This window comes from Bradysia coprophila, unplaced genomic scaffold, assembly GCF_014529535.1.
Source record: "Bradysia coprophila strain Holo2 unplaced genomic scaffold, BU_Bcop_v1 contig_70, whole genome shotgun sequence".
NCBI classification, from domain to species: Eukaryota; Metazoa; Arthropoda; class Insecta; order Diptera; family Sciaridae; genus Bradysia; species Bradysia coprophila.
In genome coordinates this window covers 767,541-784,832 of record NW_023503941.1, presented here as the reverse complement: position 1 = coordinate 784,832, position 17,292 = coordinate 767,541, and the positions used below count along the sequence as shown (strand labels likewise).

The 17,292-nt window shown below is 35.2% G+C and overlaps 1 protein-coding gene across 1 annotated transcript in view; it reads right to left on the bottom strand.

Annotated features, from left to right (window-relative positions):
• The window catches only part of LOC119083571 (paired box protein Pax-6-like), a 43,763-nt gene extending 41,928 nt beyond the window's left edge, over nucleotides 1-1,835 (bottom strand). The window contains exon 1 of the mRNA XM_037193317.1: nucleotides 1,060-1,835. The gene's annotated coding sequence lies outside the window, so the exon portion shown is untranslated. The remainder of the gene's footprint in view (nucleotides 1-1,059) is intronic.
• Between the last annotated feature and the right edge of the window lie 15,457 nt (nucleotides 1,836-17,292).

Genomic DNA, 17,292 nt, shown 5'->3' with positions numbered 1-17,292 from the left:
ATGGTAATTTTGCAATGACATTATGAAAAAAAGGTATGGAAATATTCGCATACTTCGATTAAAGTACTACTTTATTTTTTTCTATTACCCTGCTAGGTGCTTTGCTATTTCGCACACATAAATAACTCTTATCGCTTAGTAGAACCATTCGATCATTCGATGTTGTTTTATTGAAAAACGAGAAGTTACAGAGTTGGTTTACTCTGCGATCAGAAATAAGCATAACGATTAGAGTAGATGATAGCACGGTAGAGTAAAATAAACCAGGCAGGAGTGGTTCATTTTTGAAAAGTCAAATAAGCGACCTAATACAGTGCATGCAAATGAACACTGACTTAAATTGAATTAATTTTATTCGCGAATTATGAGACTGCTAGATAATTCAGGTCCCTAGTTAAATGAAGCGCTCATGTCTCGTTTCAATACCCTCTCTAGCAACCACAATACTTTTATTAAGGTGGTGAAAGAATCAAGTAGCCTTTCGAATTTACATGTACTTTACAGTATAGTCACTGACTACTAGTCAGTCAAAATGTAAAATAGTGTTTGTAGAATACAAAGAAATAAGGTGTGAATTTGACACAGAGAGCAGAGAGTTTGCTTGCTAGAGAGAGTATTGCTGGTTTGTTTTACTTTGCCGTGACGAGAGTAACTCACATAATTGCTGGAAAATTGATCGACTTAAGAAAACAGATTAGGTGTATAGGTGTATCCGAAACCCACGTACCCTATATATATGTTTGGAATTTTGTTAAAAGGAGAGTACGAATAAATCTGTTTATAATCTCATTTGTTGGATTTTTTAACAACAAATGCACAGCACTGCTCCTAGAATGAACACTGACTTGGCAAGTGTTACATTTGGAGACTTTAGTGATAAGAGCGACCGCTTAGGATTGTTTGCTCTAACTCATGCAACGAAAACAAGTGATCTATCTGTACAAAAGAACTGTGATTTCATCAGTCTCCCGAATCTAATCATGCAATGAGCAGTGCTGTGCCGTAACCCGTAACCGTTTTGAATATAAAAACAAAACAGAAAATGTTTGCCTCACTTACATATTTGTTTCATTGTGTTGAGTAATCCAAAATGATGTTCCAATAAAAATTATTTTCAATTCCCTTTAAGTTCAAAACAAAATACATAAAATTGCACGTCATTAGTATTGCTCCTTACAGCATCCAATCATATTTAATTGCAACAAAAAATTCAAATCACAAATCAAAATATTTTCCTTCTTTCATATCCGAGATATATTTATAAATGTGTAAGACCAATCTCCAAGTAAATATTCAAAATTTATAAATTCACTAATGTTCCACACACAATCAATAAATAAAAATAAATTGTGAAATTCTCAGGAGATTGTATCCGTGTGTTTAATATTCACGAAGCATCGAACAAACAACCAGAAAAATGGTCCACCGAGTACTACACAAAAAAACAATTTTCTATTCTGCCACACACCTCAACAACATCATCATCATCATCATATTATTTATATATGGAGATATGTGTGTGGTCGGGAGTTTTCCACAAAACCGTATAATGTTAAATTCACGCAGGTTCTATCCAATACCGTCGATATACGGGAGATGTGTATTATTCGGTTGTGCTATTAACGGGTTACACATACGAACGACACTGTGTAGTACGCGTACGGGAAAAAAATAAATGAAAAACAAAACAAAAATTACGAAACTTTAAAAATCCGTTTTTATTTATGTGCTGGTTTGTTGTTGGTATTTTCCTTGTTTTTTTTTGGGTGTAGAAAATAATTTGGTAACGTAAAATTTCCCCGATATATTATGAATACATGTCTTAACCGTTTGTTGCTCGGTGTGCGACTATAGGTATAATTGGTTTGGTGAATGGATATAAGTGGGCTGGATGTATATTCGTCTCGATATTATATTTTATGCTAACGGGCATGTTGATTCGGTACCGCTTCGACTGCTTACTATACCGATAAGCTGAGATATAACATAGTGTTGCAACGGTCGTGTGAATGAATCGAATGTATACGCACGCCTCATATGAAATGGTAAATTTTACTCTGCTGCAAGGTGGGGAAACGGAAACAGTGCTTTGAAATAAACGCATTACTGACTCCGCCCACTGACCAATGAGAAACCGTTCATATACATTCGCTTGACATTCATTATCAGCACGAAGAATGCATTATCATTTCACACTTATTATCAGCATTGAACTTTGTCCATAGTTTTTTTTTGTTTTTTTTTTCGTTAAACGTTTAAAACGGCAATGCACTTAATGCAATTCAATATATATACGGACAAAACAGCCAGACAATCTATACATAGAACATTACACGATTTTTATTTTTTAACTTTTCACATCAACTCCATTGACCCCGATTTACCATTTTCATTATGCAAATAAATAAAAAAAAAATCGAGTCAGTTATGCAAAACACAATTTTTTTCTGTCTCGTCACAAATTCGTCCAAGATTTTCTTTTTTTTTATCGATTTTTTATGCTCCTAATTGAAGCGAATATTTCCTATCTCAATGCTTGATCAATTTCTTGTTCAGTTGAATCAGAAAGAGGGCAATAGTTACAATCGGGTTTCATTGAAGTGTTTTCAATCCCATAGCCAGATATTGGCTGGTTCGATTCATACCAAAGTTTCATATGATTGCAAGATTGTACACAATCGATCTGGATCTACTTTGATCAGATGCATTTTAGGGTATAGTTCCATCTACTACTTCATTGTCAAAAAACGTAAAAGACGCTCTTCGTAAAAAGAAAGTGGTTATGACAGTTGGTTGACAATTCGACAAATGCAGATACATTGCACTTCGTATCTATCAAAAAGTCGCATGGGTGTGTGACTTATGAAGGTTTGAAAAACTTTCATAGGTTTGTGTATGTATTTGCAAACCCCTTGCTGAATTTCAGTTAGTGGTGCTTTTCACCCGGACCACGAATTAGGAAGTTTGGTGATGATGTGACATTACATCTCAACTATGATTCGCTAGAATTTTTCGTGCGCAAATCGGTCTAGTGTTCGATAGAGCACTGTATCGAGTACCTCTGTTGTCATGGAGAAATGGTATGTATTTTTGAACTGCATCGTCGATCGACGTATTTAATTGTCTCACAGATCGAAACGGTAGTGGTCGAATGTCTTATCAGCCAACACTTGAATCGTTGAAAACTATGGGACAAGTGGGTTGGCCTGTAGAGGCACCACATTTTTTGCATAGTACTTCATTCTCTGCGGCTTATTTTCACATTTGTCGTTACAGAACAAATGTCAACAAATGAAGTTGGATCACATGAAAATAAGCGCAGTGACAGCTGTAATTTTATGACAGAATGTACTAAAATGTGGGAAACTCTATTACATTTCTTCATAGTTTCTAAACATCGTTCTCCTATAGAGTTCGACTTCTACGGAAAAATCTTAAGTTTTCGAACTCTTCCATATAATATAAATAGGAAGTAAATTCAAAAGCAAAACCTTCAAATGCAACGATTCAATCTCAATAAATTATTGTTCTATTCCGTCACAAATAAAAAATAAATTCTCACTCTGACCTTTTTCCTAAAAACCATCTGTCGTATTAAATCATAGAAATGGCACCATTAATTAGCACCTCATATTGAATGCATGAAGACCGAATGGATCCTTTTAATAGCGTCTACCTATGTACAAACTTATACCATATAATAGTGCTGATGCATAAAATGCCTCACATACCTATTTTGTTGTACTACAATATAAAATGGATATTATGTGACAATGGTTAGTTTCAGTTATAATAGGTTGCATGTGATAAAATAACCCTCACTGAGTGTATTCGTCACAAACAACACACTTCAAAGTGCCATTCAACGTTTAACAAAAACCGAATTGAATGATAGAGAAGACAACAACATTCCCCGTTCATCGTGCAGTTTTTAAGGGAAATTCTAATAACATTGGATTTACGTGTTATATTTATTAAAGTCAACCTCTAATGAAATGAATTATTGTCACTTCAGGACGTTATATAATGGAAAGTTATTTATTTTATTAGCAATAAGTTTTCGACAACTGAAAACACGGATGAATTCAATTTTCGGATATTTTAGTATTTATAATGGAAATAGTTACAACCGATAATATGTCCATGGAAGCACTTTCCCATGTAAGTGTAGGACACACATTTTTTGTTACATAAATCGGTTATTGTACGAAGAATAGAATAGACTTTTTACATTGACTTCGTGGTTCAATTGAAGCTCTCGAGTTTGTTTTTTGTGTTGACTTTAATCGTTAAAGGTCTTTTCATTCCGTTGCAGTATTATAGACATATTATACAATAAAGAGATCCACATACCTGTTTGCAACACCTACTCGCTATACGCTTTGATAATCAAAGTTTGATTCCACAATCAATAGCTGTTCCTATCAAGTGTCTTAATTTGAAGTTTTGCGAAAAAAGGAAAAACTGTCAATCCGAGTCGGAGAAGGCTTTGACCCAAATTGTTATTTATGCAACCAAGTGATAAATGCTTTTTTAGGCACATGAAATTACAGGTCATATCTACATACAAGACGTTCTGGAATGTTACTTATAGTTTCCAACACTTATAAATCAGTCAAAAACACTCAAAGAGTAAAAGTGACGCAAGTCCCTGGGCATACTTCCAAAACAACTGATATCGCTGTAGGTGACGCATTCTGCGCTTGTACGCAAAAATTGTCAAAGCAAAAATTAGGCCAAAAAATTCTAGAAGTCACAAAGTGGCACACTTTATTAATTACAAAAATACTCATAAAAAAATTTAAAAAATTTGAAAAATTTAAAAAATTTGAAAAATGTAAAAAATTTGAAAAATTTACAAAATACTAAATTTAGGAAAAAAATTTGAGGTGAGCCGAGCTCACCAAAAGCGAACAAATTTGTTCTACCATACACATCCACACACACACACACACACACTTAAAGGTGTTCTTTAATGGGGCTTATATGGGATCTTCGAGGAGCCCTAGCTCCCAAACGAGGCCCGTTCCCCCCAATTTTTTAAATGACGACTAGAATCTACTCCCAAAATTTCAAGAAATTCTAAAGAAGACTTTAGAAGATAGGAAACACGGACGGAACCACAAAGTAACGTATAGGATTTTTAGACCCTACGAAGTACTGGGGTCTTATAGGTTTACGCATACGTTTGTAACACGTCGAATTGGACTCCCTGAGTCTGTCCGTCTGTCTGTCTGCACGATAACTTGAGTAAAACGCATCCGATTTTGAAAATTCTTTTTTTTTCCGTTTGGTAATGTCAAAAGACAGGCTAAGTTCGAAGATAAGTGATTTTAGATCGACCCCTCCCGAGCTGTGGCCCAATAAGTGCTTTACGGTTTTTCGAAGATATCTCCAGACATTTAAACGTTACACTTGTAGGTGATACGTCAAATAAAAGGTATTTACAATACCGATCGACAAAAAAAAAGTTTATGGAAATCGGATGACCGACTCGTGAGTTAGACCCCTTGGTGTGAAACAGGCACAGGGCGGCAAGCAGTTTTTGCTTGTAGGTCGGCCACATTTGAACATATTTCGTCTGTTTTAGCTCTATTAGATAGGTATTGACCGTACCAATCAGGGAAAAAAAGGTTTTGAAATTATGTTCTCCGGAGCGTGAGATAGGTCTCTTGGAGTGAGATCTTATCTGGCTACTCGGCCGTACAGTGAACGTGGAGTATTTTGTCAATATCTCGAGTAAATTTTGACCGAATTTCATGAATTTTTGTTTGTTTGAAAGGTATTAACGAATGTAAAGCGTCGGTAAAATTTTCGGTCTCCTAACAAAATGGCTGCCGGTGGCCATATTGGATTTTAATAAAAGTGATATATCTTGGGAAAAATGGTACTTAGAGAGTTTCTGTTAACAGAGAAGTAATTTGTTATGTGTGTGGGGTGTTTCAGGCATTCCATATATGGACATCTATATATATCTATGTTCACCTATATTGAGCTATATACAGGCATATAGAGCTATATGATAGCATATTCATCTGTGAAATGTTTATTTATAGGAAAATATAGGTAAATATAGCGGTATATAGCTGTTTAAATAGGAATTTATGAAAGTTGACTTCGTACGGGGCTGTCTATATTGCCTCCGGCAATTTATTTGTTGATGATAAAATGGTAAAGAAAGATAATGTAAGTGATTTTAAAGGGCGAATAGCTTTTCAGTAGAGAATGAAGTAAATGAAATGAAGAGTTTCACAGTAAAGGCTTTTGATACGAATAGGTGTTTCGTACGGGTCGGCGTTAGCTATGTTTTAATTTCGTTTAAAGTACTGTAATAGACCAAAATGTATGGGATAGTGGCTTCTTGGAAGATGTATTGCGTGGCCAAATTTTAAGCTACAAGAACGTGTGATAGCTCGTTGAACTCGTACGGACGCGTAGCTTTTTTTTAAATTTTGTTAATTTGGAGTCATTTGGATTTGAGTTGTAGAACTTCAATATTTGCTGTATATATGGTTCTGCAGTCTACGACAAAAAAAATAATTTTTTTCTAGTAATAGGACTTGCGTCACTAACGCGCGCCCATGATAAGTTGACGTATAAGTTATACGCCATTTGCGCAAACTCTCTAATGTTCTGACGAAATGTAATAGAATTATAAAAAATCTTTTACATTTGAGCGTCAGTTTCCCTATTGCCAGCTTAAATTTTCGGTTAGAACGACTACTGTATGTAAACTTAAGCGAAATAAACAAATTTACGTATAAAGTTGATGATACATTAATGGAAGTGTAAAATTTGGTATTCTGCACTGCACTAGCGAATATTCATTGCGATATTTTCGTTATCTATATCATTATTTTACATATACATGCACCGAAAAGATTGGGGCAATATTTCAACCTAACCATGGAGTTAAATTTAAACGCATTCATCCAGAAAGCGGTGATAAGACACAGTGAAAACACATATATTGATAAGTCTGCTCTCTGTCGTCGCGCTCTGTTAAAATAGAACAGCCGTTCCACCTAAAAGACCCTTTTTTCTGTGGCAAAATGTTATTTATGTTGTGTTCAATAAAAATATTTTTAAAGGAGAAGAAGTGACTGTACGTACATGTCTTTCAAACATAGAAACGTGAATATTTCGAAAGAACGAAGCTATGTGTGAATTTTGGAAGCGGTATAGTTACACAAAATAAGTCTTTGTCGAAAAATTAAAACTTAAAAATTTACTGACTCGCCGCGCAGTTAAGGGCTATCGAATTTCAGTCTACGTTTGCTGCTGCTGATTTTCAGCTGGTTCACTCATACAAACAAAATTGGTTTTACACATTTAACAGTGCACGCAGATGTGTGGTAGTGGTAGAACTGTATAAACACTGTTACATTGTAATGTTTGCTCAGTAAATCTATAAACATGCACATGGCGACAGTGGCAAAGAAATGACCAAACTACGAGAGGTAGTCATAACTTTATACACGCTATGTTTCAGTGAATCATTAGCTAAATGAAGAAATAAAATTCTTCAAATTGCCTCATCACTAAAAAACTTACACTCCACGTGCTGGAGTGCTGTAGCTACAGCCACTACAGAGCAGCACATACTGCGAATGAAAAAGCATTTCAGAACGATGAGTAAACACATACACAACAGACCTGTAAACAAGTCAAATGCTCATGCATGAGTAGTTTGATTCTTCTACAGACACGATGTGCAATGTGTCTGCATTTGTTGAGTTTGTTGAACCAAAAGATGAACCGATCATCATTAAATTGGTTAACATAGAATGCTAGATGCATTTATCACATCACATCTGGCTCTGTAAAGTTTGGAAGCACTCACGTGCAGGTTTTTATTCAATTTGTGAACTTTAGTTCAATCTTTCTCTTAACAGATGGATCTAGCAACTCGTTAAACATTCTAGTATTATCGTCACTTACAGAAATTTTCTTCAGCTGTTTGTCAGCTGACCCAAGCATACATACAAAACTACACAGACATTTTTATGCGTGTAACTAGGCACGTACGAGCGCGGAAGTGATAAAATTTTGTGTGTATGAGTGAACCAGCTGAAGAAAATTTCTCACTAAATTTCACTGACGTCGACTGTATCACACCAACTTCAAATTTAAAAGAAAAATAATTAATTCGTTAACTGAAAATAACATCCATGCGATCCAACGACAAAAGAAAGCAAAAGTTGTTTTGTATTTAATTTATGATTATTATTATTATCGTTTCATTCACACTAACGCCAACCTCTTTCTTTGCATCAGAAACGTACTCGGAAAACGTTGTTTTTCATTTAGAATATTAATACGTTTCCTACTGACACACGTTCGCTTATACACAGTGTCTGTATCTGTGTATAAATCTTAATATCATTCCCCATCCGGAAGCACAGTGAATGAAATAGGAAGCAAGACTTTGGATCTTAACGGAAATTGATGAAAATAGAGCAGACGTCGATGTGAGTAAAGTACTCAAATTGAAATAAAGGTCTCGTGGACAGTGTAAAAATTTGATGATGCATTTTTTTTGTCGCTGCCATTCTTCATTATTTTATTTTATAATAGAAATCATTCGCTTTTTTGCACACATTTCGGGTACAGTACAATTTTCGCTATTATAGTGAGACTATTGTCTATGTATTTAGAACGTGGCATCAAACATATTAAATAAAGCAGAAAGGTGAGCAGCATATTCATAGTGATATAATATGCTTTAAGAGCAATGAATCCTTTGCAAATTTTTAGCCTACATTTAGTCGGAAAAATATTCGTTTTCTGATGATTTCTCTGAACCAAAATCTTTTTTTTGAAAAAGAAAAACCATTAAATCACGCAAAAATTTGTTACTTTAAAGAGGCATCGATGCTTTGCTGAAAAGCATACATTTGGGCGTTTTTAAAATACTGGATGTTAGTTTACTTTTGATGATATCTTTCCACCAGAATTCATTTTTAAAAATGTACAATGCATGATAAAAGAAAAATTAGTTTATGAGTTTCGACTCGTTAACGTGTCATATGTTTTCTGTTATTTGATGTTGAGGTTTATGAGTCATAATTTATCCCACTTGAAGAAACCTTTGCTGATTGTGTAAATTTATCTTCCTCCAAGTAAGTTAAGTTATGACTCACAAACCAATTTTTCCTTTCAAATTAACACATTTTTGCGTGCTATAATGGTTTTACTTTTTTTTTTTAAACGATTTTGGTTCAGAGAAGTCATCAGAAAACGAATATTTTTCCTCCTAAATGTGGGCTACAGATTTGTAAAGGGTCCATTGTTCTTAACAACGCATGGTTGGTTTGTTTTATTTTTCATTTTTAATAAACATTTGTCATGTTATGTGGGAAATATTTGAAATTGACAGAAGTTGATTAGGGTTCACAAAAGTACCAGCCAACATCACTTACTATAAATACTAACGTGATCGAGACAGAGAAAGGATAACCGATCGATCTGTTATCATTTCTCTGGATCGAGGTAACGAAGTCAAAGTTGGAAAAAGTCAACCGACAGACCAATTAGAGATGAGTGGGCATAGCAAATTTTTGTGCCCACATGCCCACTATGCCCATCATTTGAAAAAATGAGCCCAATGCCCAGACCAATGCCCACAAGTAAAATGCCCATGGGCACTAGCCCAGCCCACAAACTTTGTCTACAAGAATCGCTGATTTAGTTAGTGTTAAATGTGTCTTGTATGGGTAATAAGTTTGTATAAAGACATTCCACTAGTGATTCCCATGTCAATGACGACCGTTTCAAACAAAATTTAATTCCAGGATCCAAAAAAATTCCGATATTACACTAATTATCGAAAAATATTACTTATTAAGTGATGGGATGACAATAACAAATCGTAGTTTGGGCGCCCAAGTTTTATAAAAATGCCCACACCCTGGCCCATGCCCACGATCTCTGAGGCCCATTACGCCCATGCCCATGGGCATGAGGCGTGGGCTGCGGGCAGCCCGCTTTTGCGGGCGGCCCACTCGTCTCTAGACCAAATACTAAATCCTTTTTAAGTAAGATAATAGGTTTGTTCCAAGGCCGTATGAATTGTCAAATTTCATCCATAGAAACATAACTTCAATAATATCTCTGTGTAAATCGCGTAGGCGACGTTGCTCGATTTGTATTAAATATCACGTAAGCGACGTTGCTGTGGATGAAATTTTCGTTGTTCGGGTTGTCAAAGTTTGTGTTGTCAAAGTTCGTGTTTACAGTTACTTGGAACCACACCTATAATTCAAGCATGTAACAACATTATCGTTTATCTAAATTTAAATAAAGTTGTACGTTGAACAATTATTCGTTAGCTTATCGGTCAATTGGCGCCTTATATTTTCACTCGACTTCGAACAGACTAAAATTCTTAATGAGGCTAAAATCATAGTTTTCCCCCAAAAATTCTACATTTTGTTCGAAACATAAAAAAAATCTCGAAAATTTGATTCACACGATTCCTTGCCGCGTTCCTTTATACGCTACGGCATTGCATATGTTTTATGTTAATATTCAATAACCACATGACGTAAGTTTAATGAAAGGTTTTCCTTTCCAATAATAATATCTTGGGTCAGAACAGTTTTACTAGGTACGTTTCAATGAGACGATACGCTCTTACTTGTCGTATAGGTTGTTGCATTATATTGAATTTCATTGTACTGTTATTATTAGACATTCGTACATTGTGTTTCAATACAATATTTTGACCAGACTAATGTCAATATAAAGGTAGGAACAATAATGTCGTTTAAATACATTGTGTCCTTATTTTATTGATCGATTTGTACGATGTAAGACGATTGTTATGGAAGTAAATTGAAAGAAAAATGCTCTTGCGCATGTGACTTTATTTCTGAAACATTTGTCGAACATTTTAACTTAAAAATTTACGAGTGACTTAAGAAAAACAAATCATTTTATAGACTGGCTGCCAACAGTTTATTGTTGAATGAAATTATTTGTGTTAAATAATTTTGAGTAAAAGAAGCGAATTGAAATGAAATCTCTTATGCATCGGATCACCAAAATTTTAAACGGTAGGATGAGGGAAACAACATTTCATTGATGAATCATGCTGAGTTAGGAATGAAAGAAAAATCCTACAGTTAAATGCGGCACTTTAGTATGAAACTTATTAGTTATCGAATGTACGATCATACCGATAACAATACATTTTGTGTTAATTTTGATCCATTTTGTTTGAAGTATTTCTGTTTCTCACTTGATAATACTGTAATGATGAAGGCAAGGGTGCAATTTTTGCTTGAATGGTCTAAATTTTTTCCCTTAATTGGTGCCCTTTTTTCGCCTCGTTCTTTTTTTTTGCAAAAATTCTAAGAACATCACTTTTTTCATAAAATGTCCTTTTTTGCCTTTCTTTCTTAAAACAAACTACTCCTTTAAGTAAATTTGACGCAGCTCATACCCACAGAGCGAAAAATTTCTATATACAATACACTACCTTAAATTTATATACCAAAATTCTCGCAGGAAAGAAAATCAAAATAAAATTGAAGAAAATTTGATAGGGAAGAAAAAAGGCCTTATTCGCATAATCGGTGGATGATATCACTAACAATAGTATTTTGCAAAATTCAAATCGTGTGATTGCCGCCCTTGCCTGCGGCGCGGGCTGCAAGCTTCACACGTTTGAATTTTTTTACTTTTGCCCCGAGTGATGCATACTATTTTTTGTGCCAAATACTGCGGAAGATTTGTATTTTCGGTCCGAAACAAAACATAATTTTAATTAAACTGTTGAGTTATCAACAAAATTTGCTGTAGAAACACCAATATGCCGAAAAGTGCGGGGGTCCAGGGGGCGGCAGCCCCCTGGTATAAAAATAAAAACAATTTAACAAATGAAATTACTGTAAACATACATTCACTTGCTCACAAAACATTTGGCTATCGTCCACACAACACTACACTCAATGCGTACTTTCAATCAAGTGAACATGTGTTTTCTAGACATATGAGGACCGAAAGTAAAATGATGACAGTGACATTTACTTTCGGCCCGCAAATACGCAAGCCCACGGGGCGAAAGTAAAATGATGACAGTGACATTTACTTTCGGCCCAAGGCCTGAATTTTTTTACTTTCGGTCACCATTTGAGAACCGAAAATACAAACTTTCGCAGTATTTGGCATAAAAAAGCTGTAATACTTCGTTAACAATCTACTTTTCATGCTTCGGTCCCGAAAATGAGGGCAATTTTTCGAATTTTCTCGGGTTTCCGGCCCTCTGCATGAAAACTCACATGTGCACATCCGCGAAATTGCCTAAAATCAATCGTCCAAAACAGGTACACAAATGACTATTGAATGAGATGCGAAAGTTTAAAAATTCAACTCTCAGTAAGCCACGACATCACAAGAGGTGCGAAAGTACTTTCGCCCCCGAAACGAAGATGCGAAAGTAGATACCAGCAACAACAGAGGATCGAAAGTACTTTCGACTCTCAAACGAAGATGCGAAAGTAAATGACAGCAACAACATGTGTTCCGTCTGGTGTCATTGTGATCGCTGTGATTGTTGTGATAGAAAAGAATGTTGCCAATAATTTATTAATTTTTCTTTTACCAGTTAGAACGTTTTTCTTTTTCATCAGTTAAAACGTGTTTCGGAAGCTCAAATTACAATTTTCGTAGATATTGTAATGAAAAATTGTGTGGATCACATGGCACTTTCGTCCCTTGTGATCCAAAAAACCATTTCATCCTCTTTTTCGATAGTTCTCTTTTTGTCATCTTTTTTATGTCAAAATGTCCTCTGATACAAAATTTAAAAATGTAAGCCCTACCTTAAGGTAATAGTGATATGCTTGGACGAGTTTTTTTTATTTAATACATTTTACCTATCAGCGGGTGTTATTAGCAGGACCGTCTCTCTTGGAAGACATCGTCACGAAATATTGGTGTAACAGTAGCAGCATAGCAATTTTTTAGAAAATTTGTGGAGAATACAACTTTTAAACGACTTCATTGGAGTTTTCAGAAAGTTACCCATCCCATCTTCATGGTTCTTTTTCACCTCGGCATTTTTCTTTCAACCTTGGCTTACCATGAAAAAATCTCAACAAGCGGTAAGTCAACGAAGGTTCTGTATACTTACTTTGATACTGTCTTTGGCTATTACTACAACAGAAAGGACAAAAAAGGTTTTCACTTTCTAACTTTTAGATCTAAGCAAAGCACTTCTTCAAGCATGAGTGGTGATCTAAATAGGATATGAAACTTGACAGTGTGTCATACAACTGTAAAACACTGTAAAAAAAACCGTTTCACACAAAACGGTACTCTATTTCGCTGTCGAGTATGACTTTTGCTTGAAGTTGATCTAAGTCAATGTGGTAAATAGAAAGATGCAGAACATTCGCCGCCAACCTCTATTGTAATTTTTTCATCGTGTTTGATGCAACATATGTAGTAATTAGGCCACCAGAGAAATCGGCATATTTCCAGTACTGTGCGTCCATGGATAACATCCCTAACAGATTTGTTGTTCGAACTATTGGAAAGTTACGTTTTATCAACTGAGACTCTTTCGCTCACTCTTTCGTTCATACCATTCGTTCAAATTCAGAACAAATCCAGCTGCAATATAAAATTATTCAAAAGATCTTGAACTTGATCACTACGTTTTTTACCGAAACCTGTTCGGTTTATATTCCTGTTTCACCAATCGATATAAAGGCAAACACTGGTAAAATGGACAAAAATAATAACGTCATTCTTTCACTATATCTATTGAAAGACATCAAACATCGTTATACATAGACACTCTTTGCATAATCCTACACAAGAAAAACGAAAGAAAAAAAATGGTCGTGCCACTACGTCAGGAAGAAAAAAGACGAAAGACGTTAAAAGGGAAAGCCAAAGAAAACTTTCGACTACTTTCCCCTCATGTAATCGTATATTGAATTGGATGGTGAAGTGACTTGAATGTGTAAATAAAGCTCAGCTGCTGCAGAAAATTTATTCACCCTACAGTGTGAAGAAATTGGATGTGTATTCACGTAGTTTTTTTTGTGTTATTTGCATTAAACAATACTCGTATGTGTGTTAAATAATTCCAACAAATTTGCGGTAGTTAACACGAAGGATATTTTAATTTCTGATGTGTTGAATGAAAGAAATTTTGAATTGAGCTTGCTGACATTGCGAATGTGTCGTCAATTCAGATCAGTTGGAATCTCATAGCAATGTATGCTTCAGACGTTCAACAAAGACGTGAACTGATTGCAGGATATAAATGATGATATCTGGACCACCAAGACTTAACCGTCTCTGCTGTTTATTGCAAAGTGACTTTCATAATTTTATCACAGATGTTCGGATGTCAAAATTACTTAACTAGAAGAATAATTCAAAAATTACACTTCAGGTCTATGTTGTTGTCTCGTTTTCGCTTATGTAATAAAGTAGAGTACACACTTGTCACTATCAGTCTCGGCAAGTCTCGACTTCTTCGTGACAAGTGTATAATATATATTATATCTTAAGTAGGGTCACTAGGTCCTTCCGATTCATTTAAACTACTTGTCAAAATCACTAGACAGAAATATATCAAGTTTATAATGCAATAGAACAAAGTCGGCAACCAAATTCAGACCAACAAAATAATGGAAATTTCATCCACAGTAACGTCGCTTACGTTATATTTCATACAAAACGAGCAACGTCGCCTACGCGATTTACACAGAAATATTATTAAGGTTATGGTTCTGTGGATGAAATTTGACATTTTATATTGCCTTGGAACAAGCCTATATTGAACACATGGTGCGTACTTTACTCGTGCTACTCACTCTGGTATTCATACACACCTGGTGGGTATTGGTATATGTTGAAATATACTATTTATATTGAATTCAACAACGAAAGCAATACGAAATCGTATGCAATCCTATGACCACCTGACCGCCAACATAGGCTGGCGACCAACCGACTGTCTTGACGAAAACATGACCAAATTCTGGTAGAATCGATTCGGTGGCAAATTTTTAAATGTCACTTTTCTCACCAAAATTACCATAAAAACATAAAAAATGTCTTTGCTCCAATATGAACCCTAGTGCATTAGTATCGTAATTTAGAAGTCTACACATCGAAAGGGAATAACGATAAAATCAACCACAAAATAATGTATGTAAAACCATCCCCTTCTTGTGTATACAATATATTTTATACTCCCTTTATAGTATCAGTCATGCCTTGCCGGAGCTATACAAAAAAAAAATTCAATAAATTAACACCCGAGAAATTCTTTTTGTGTCATCAGTGACACTGCAATAATAAATTTACTGAATTAAGATGGTCGCTCTATACAGTCTCGGCGTTAGTGTGAACATTTGGTTTATTTACTGAAAGATACATGGGTAGAGGTTGAACATGGAGTCTATGTTTAAATAAAAAATAATACGAAATTATCACCGCGTTGGGGTACACATAATGTCGGCTTCGGACACGAGAAATGGAGGAAAAATAGCAGCGCTTAAATATGTTTGTAGACGAAAGGCATGCGACTTCCATCTGATCTTTAGGGTTCCTCAATTTTCGATAATGCTGACAAACAATGTTATTCTTCATAGAATCGGAAAGGCGAGAGGGGAGCGAGCGAAAAATTTTATGAATGAAGCCTGACAGATGAATGAAAATAGCTCGAGCGGAGCGAGCGAAAAAATAAGATTGACTAGGTATTGACGTTTGAATTCTGTTCTTTTGAAATGCAAGAACATTGGAAAAGGTGATTTGACCGTTTCCGAAATGAAGAGAATCGATTTAGCTATTTTCATAATAAGGTAGTAAATGGGAGTGTTGACAAATCTCAAATCTAATCATTTATTGTCATAATTTAATGTTACAATAATTGTTATATAAGTCACAATCAATCAAGAAAGAAGTGAAAGAATCCAACGAGTTGTGCAGCTTATAGTAAGATAAAATTTCATAGTTAAAGCACAAAACATTTGCTGAAGTTGCACGATTACGTTAGGATTAGTCAAAAGAAATTTAGAGTTGAAAGTTAAATAATGTGTCGAAGGGTAGACACATTTCCTGCTACCGAGACCAGATAGGGTGCCGGTGGATCGCCACTGTTATCGAAGTTAGCCGTGCGCAAATGAAACATTATTGCACTTTTCAGTTCATAAATTGACGTTCTGAGAATGACGTGTCTAAATCTAGCTCATTTTGACATCTAAAAGTGTCAACAAATTGTGAATATTATGACATTACAGTAGAAAATAGAATTTTTGATAACCTTCGCTTTCTGTTGCACTTACTCACCTGTTGTCATGTAATGATATTAATCCCTGATTTCGACTCGATTCAATATCCTCTCTAGCGACCTACACCCACGGAATTTTGAAAACCGACCCTTTTTCTGTTTTATGACGTTTTCTGAATTTTGCATATGGAGAAATCAAGTATAACACACAAACAGAAAATGTGTAGGTTTTCAGAACGTAGCATTTGCATTTTACATGTAAAATTAGAAATTAATCAATCGTCAAACAAAGAAATAATGTGGCATTTTGAACTTTGAATGCGCCAAAACGAAGTTTGCTCCATCTCGATTGTGAGTACCAGGCATGAGCGCCGACGGAGAAACCTCGGCGGCGGCTAGCCGAAAAAAATTTCTCGGCGGCGGCGAAAAAATCGGCTTGAGCCGGCTTAAAACGGCTCGGCTGGAGGTTCCTTTTAACTTTTTTTAAAAATAAAACGGTTTAGATAAATTCATGGAAAATGAACTAGTAAGCATGAAAATGAAATTGTACGGAAAGCGAAAATGTAGGTAGATTGTTGTTCAAAGTGCAAGTGGAACTGGTCTTGTTACAAGCAAGTCTCTAAGTCTAAGGTTCACTAACACGTCAAGTTTTATTGCCTCAAAACTTGAACTAAATGGAAAATCATGCTCCAGTACACTCATTTAACTCATTAAGAAAATGGTTCTCGAGAAGAAATCGAAAGCTCACGAAAATCAAGTAAAAATTGAAAAGAAAAAAAATCGAGAAAATTCGCAAAGATCGATAAAGTTTTCTCAAATTTGTGAATTAAAACTGATTGTGCGCCTTCGGCTCGTTCCGCAAAGGTCATTCTTGCCAAAACAACAAACTTAGAAGCGAGGACGTAATATACCATTCTGGAAAATTCAAGAAAATTTTCAAAATTTTCTTAATTTTGAAAAAAAAAAATCAAAAAGTACTTGAGCTGCTTAGGATCAACAGGAATCTCGGTTTTCAAAATTATTTCACCCATTCA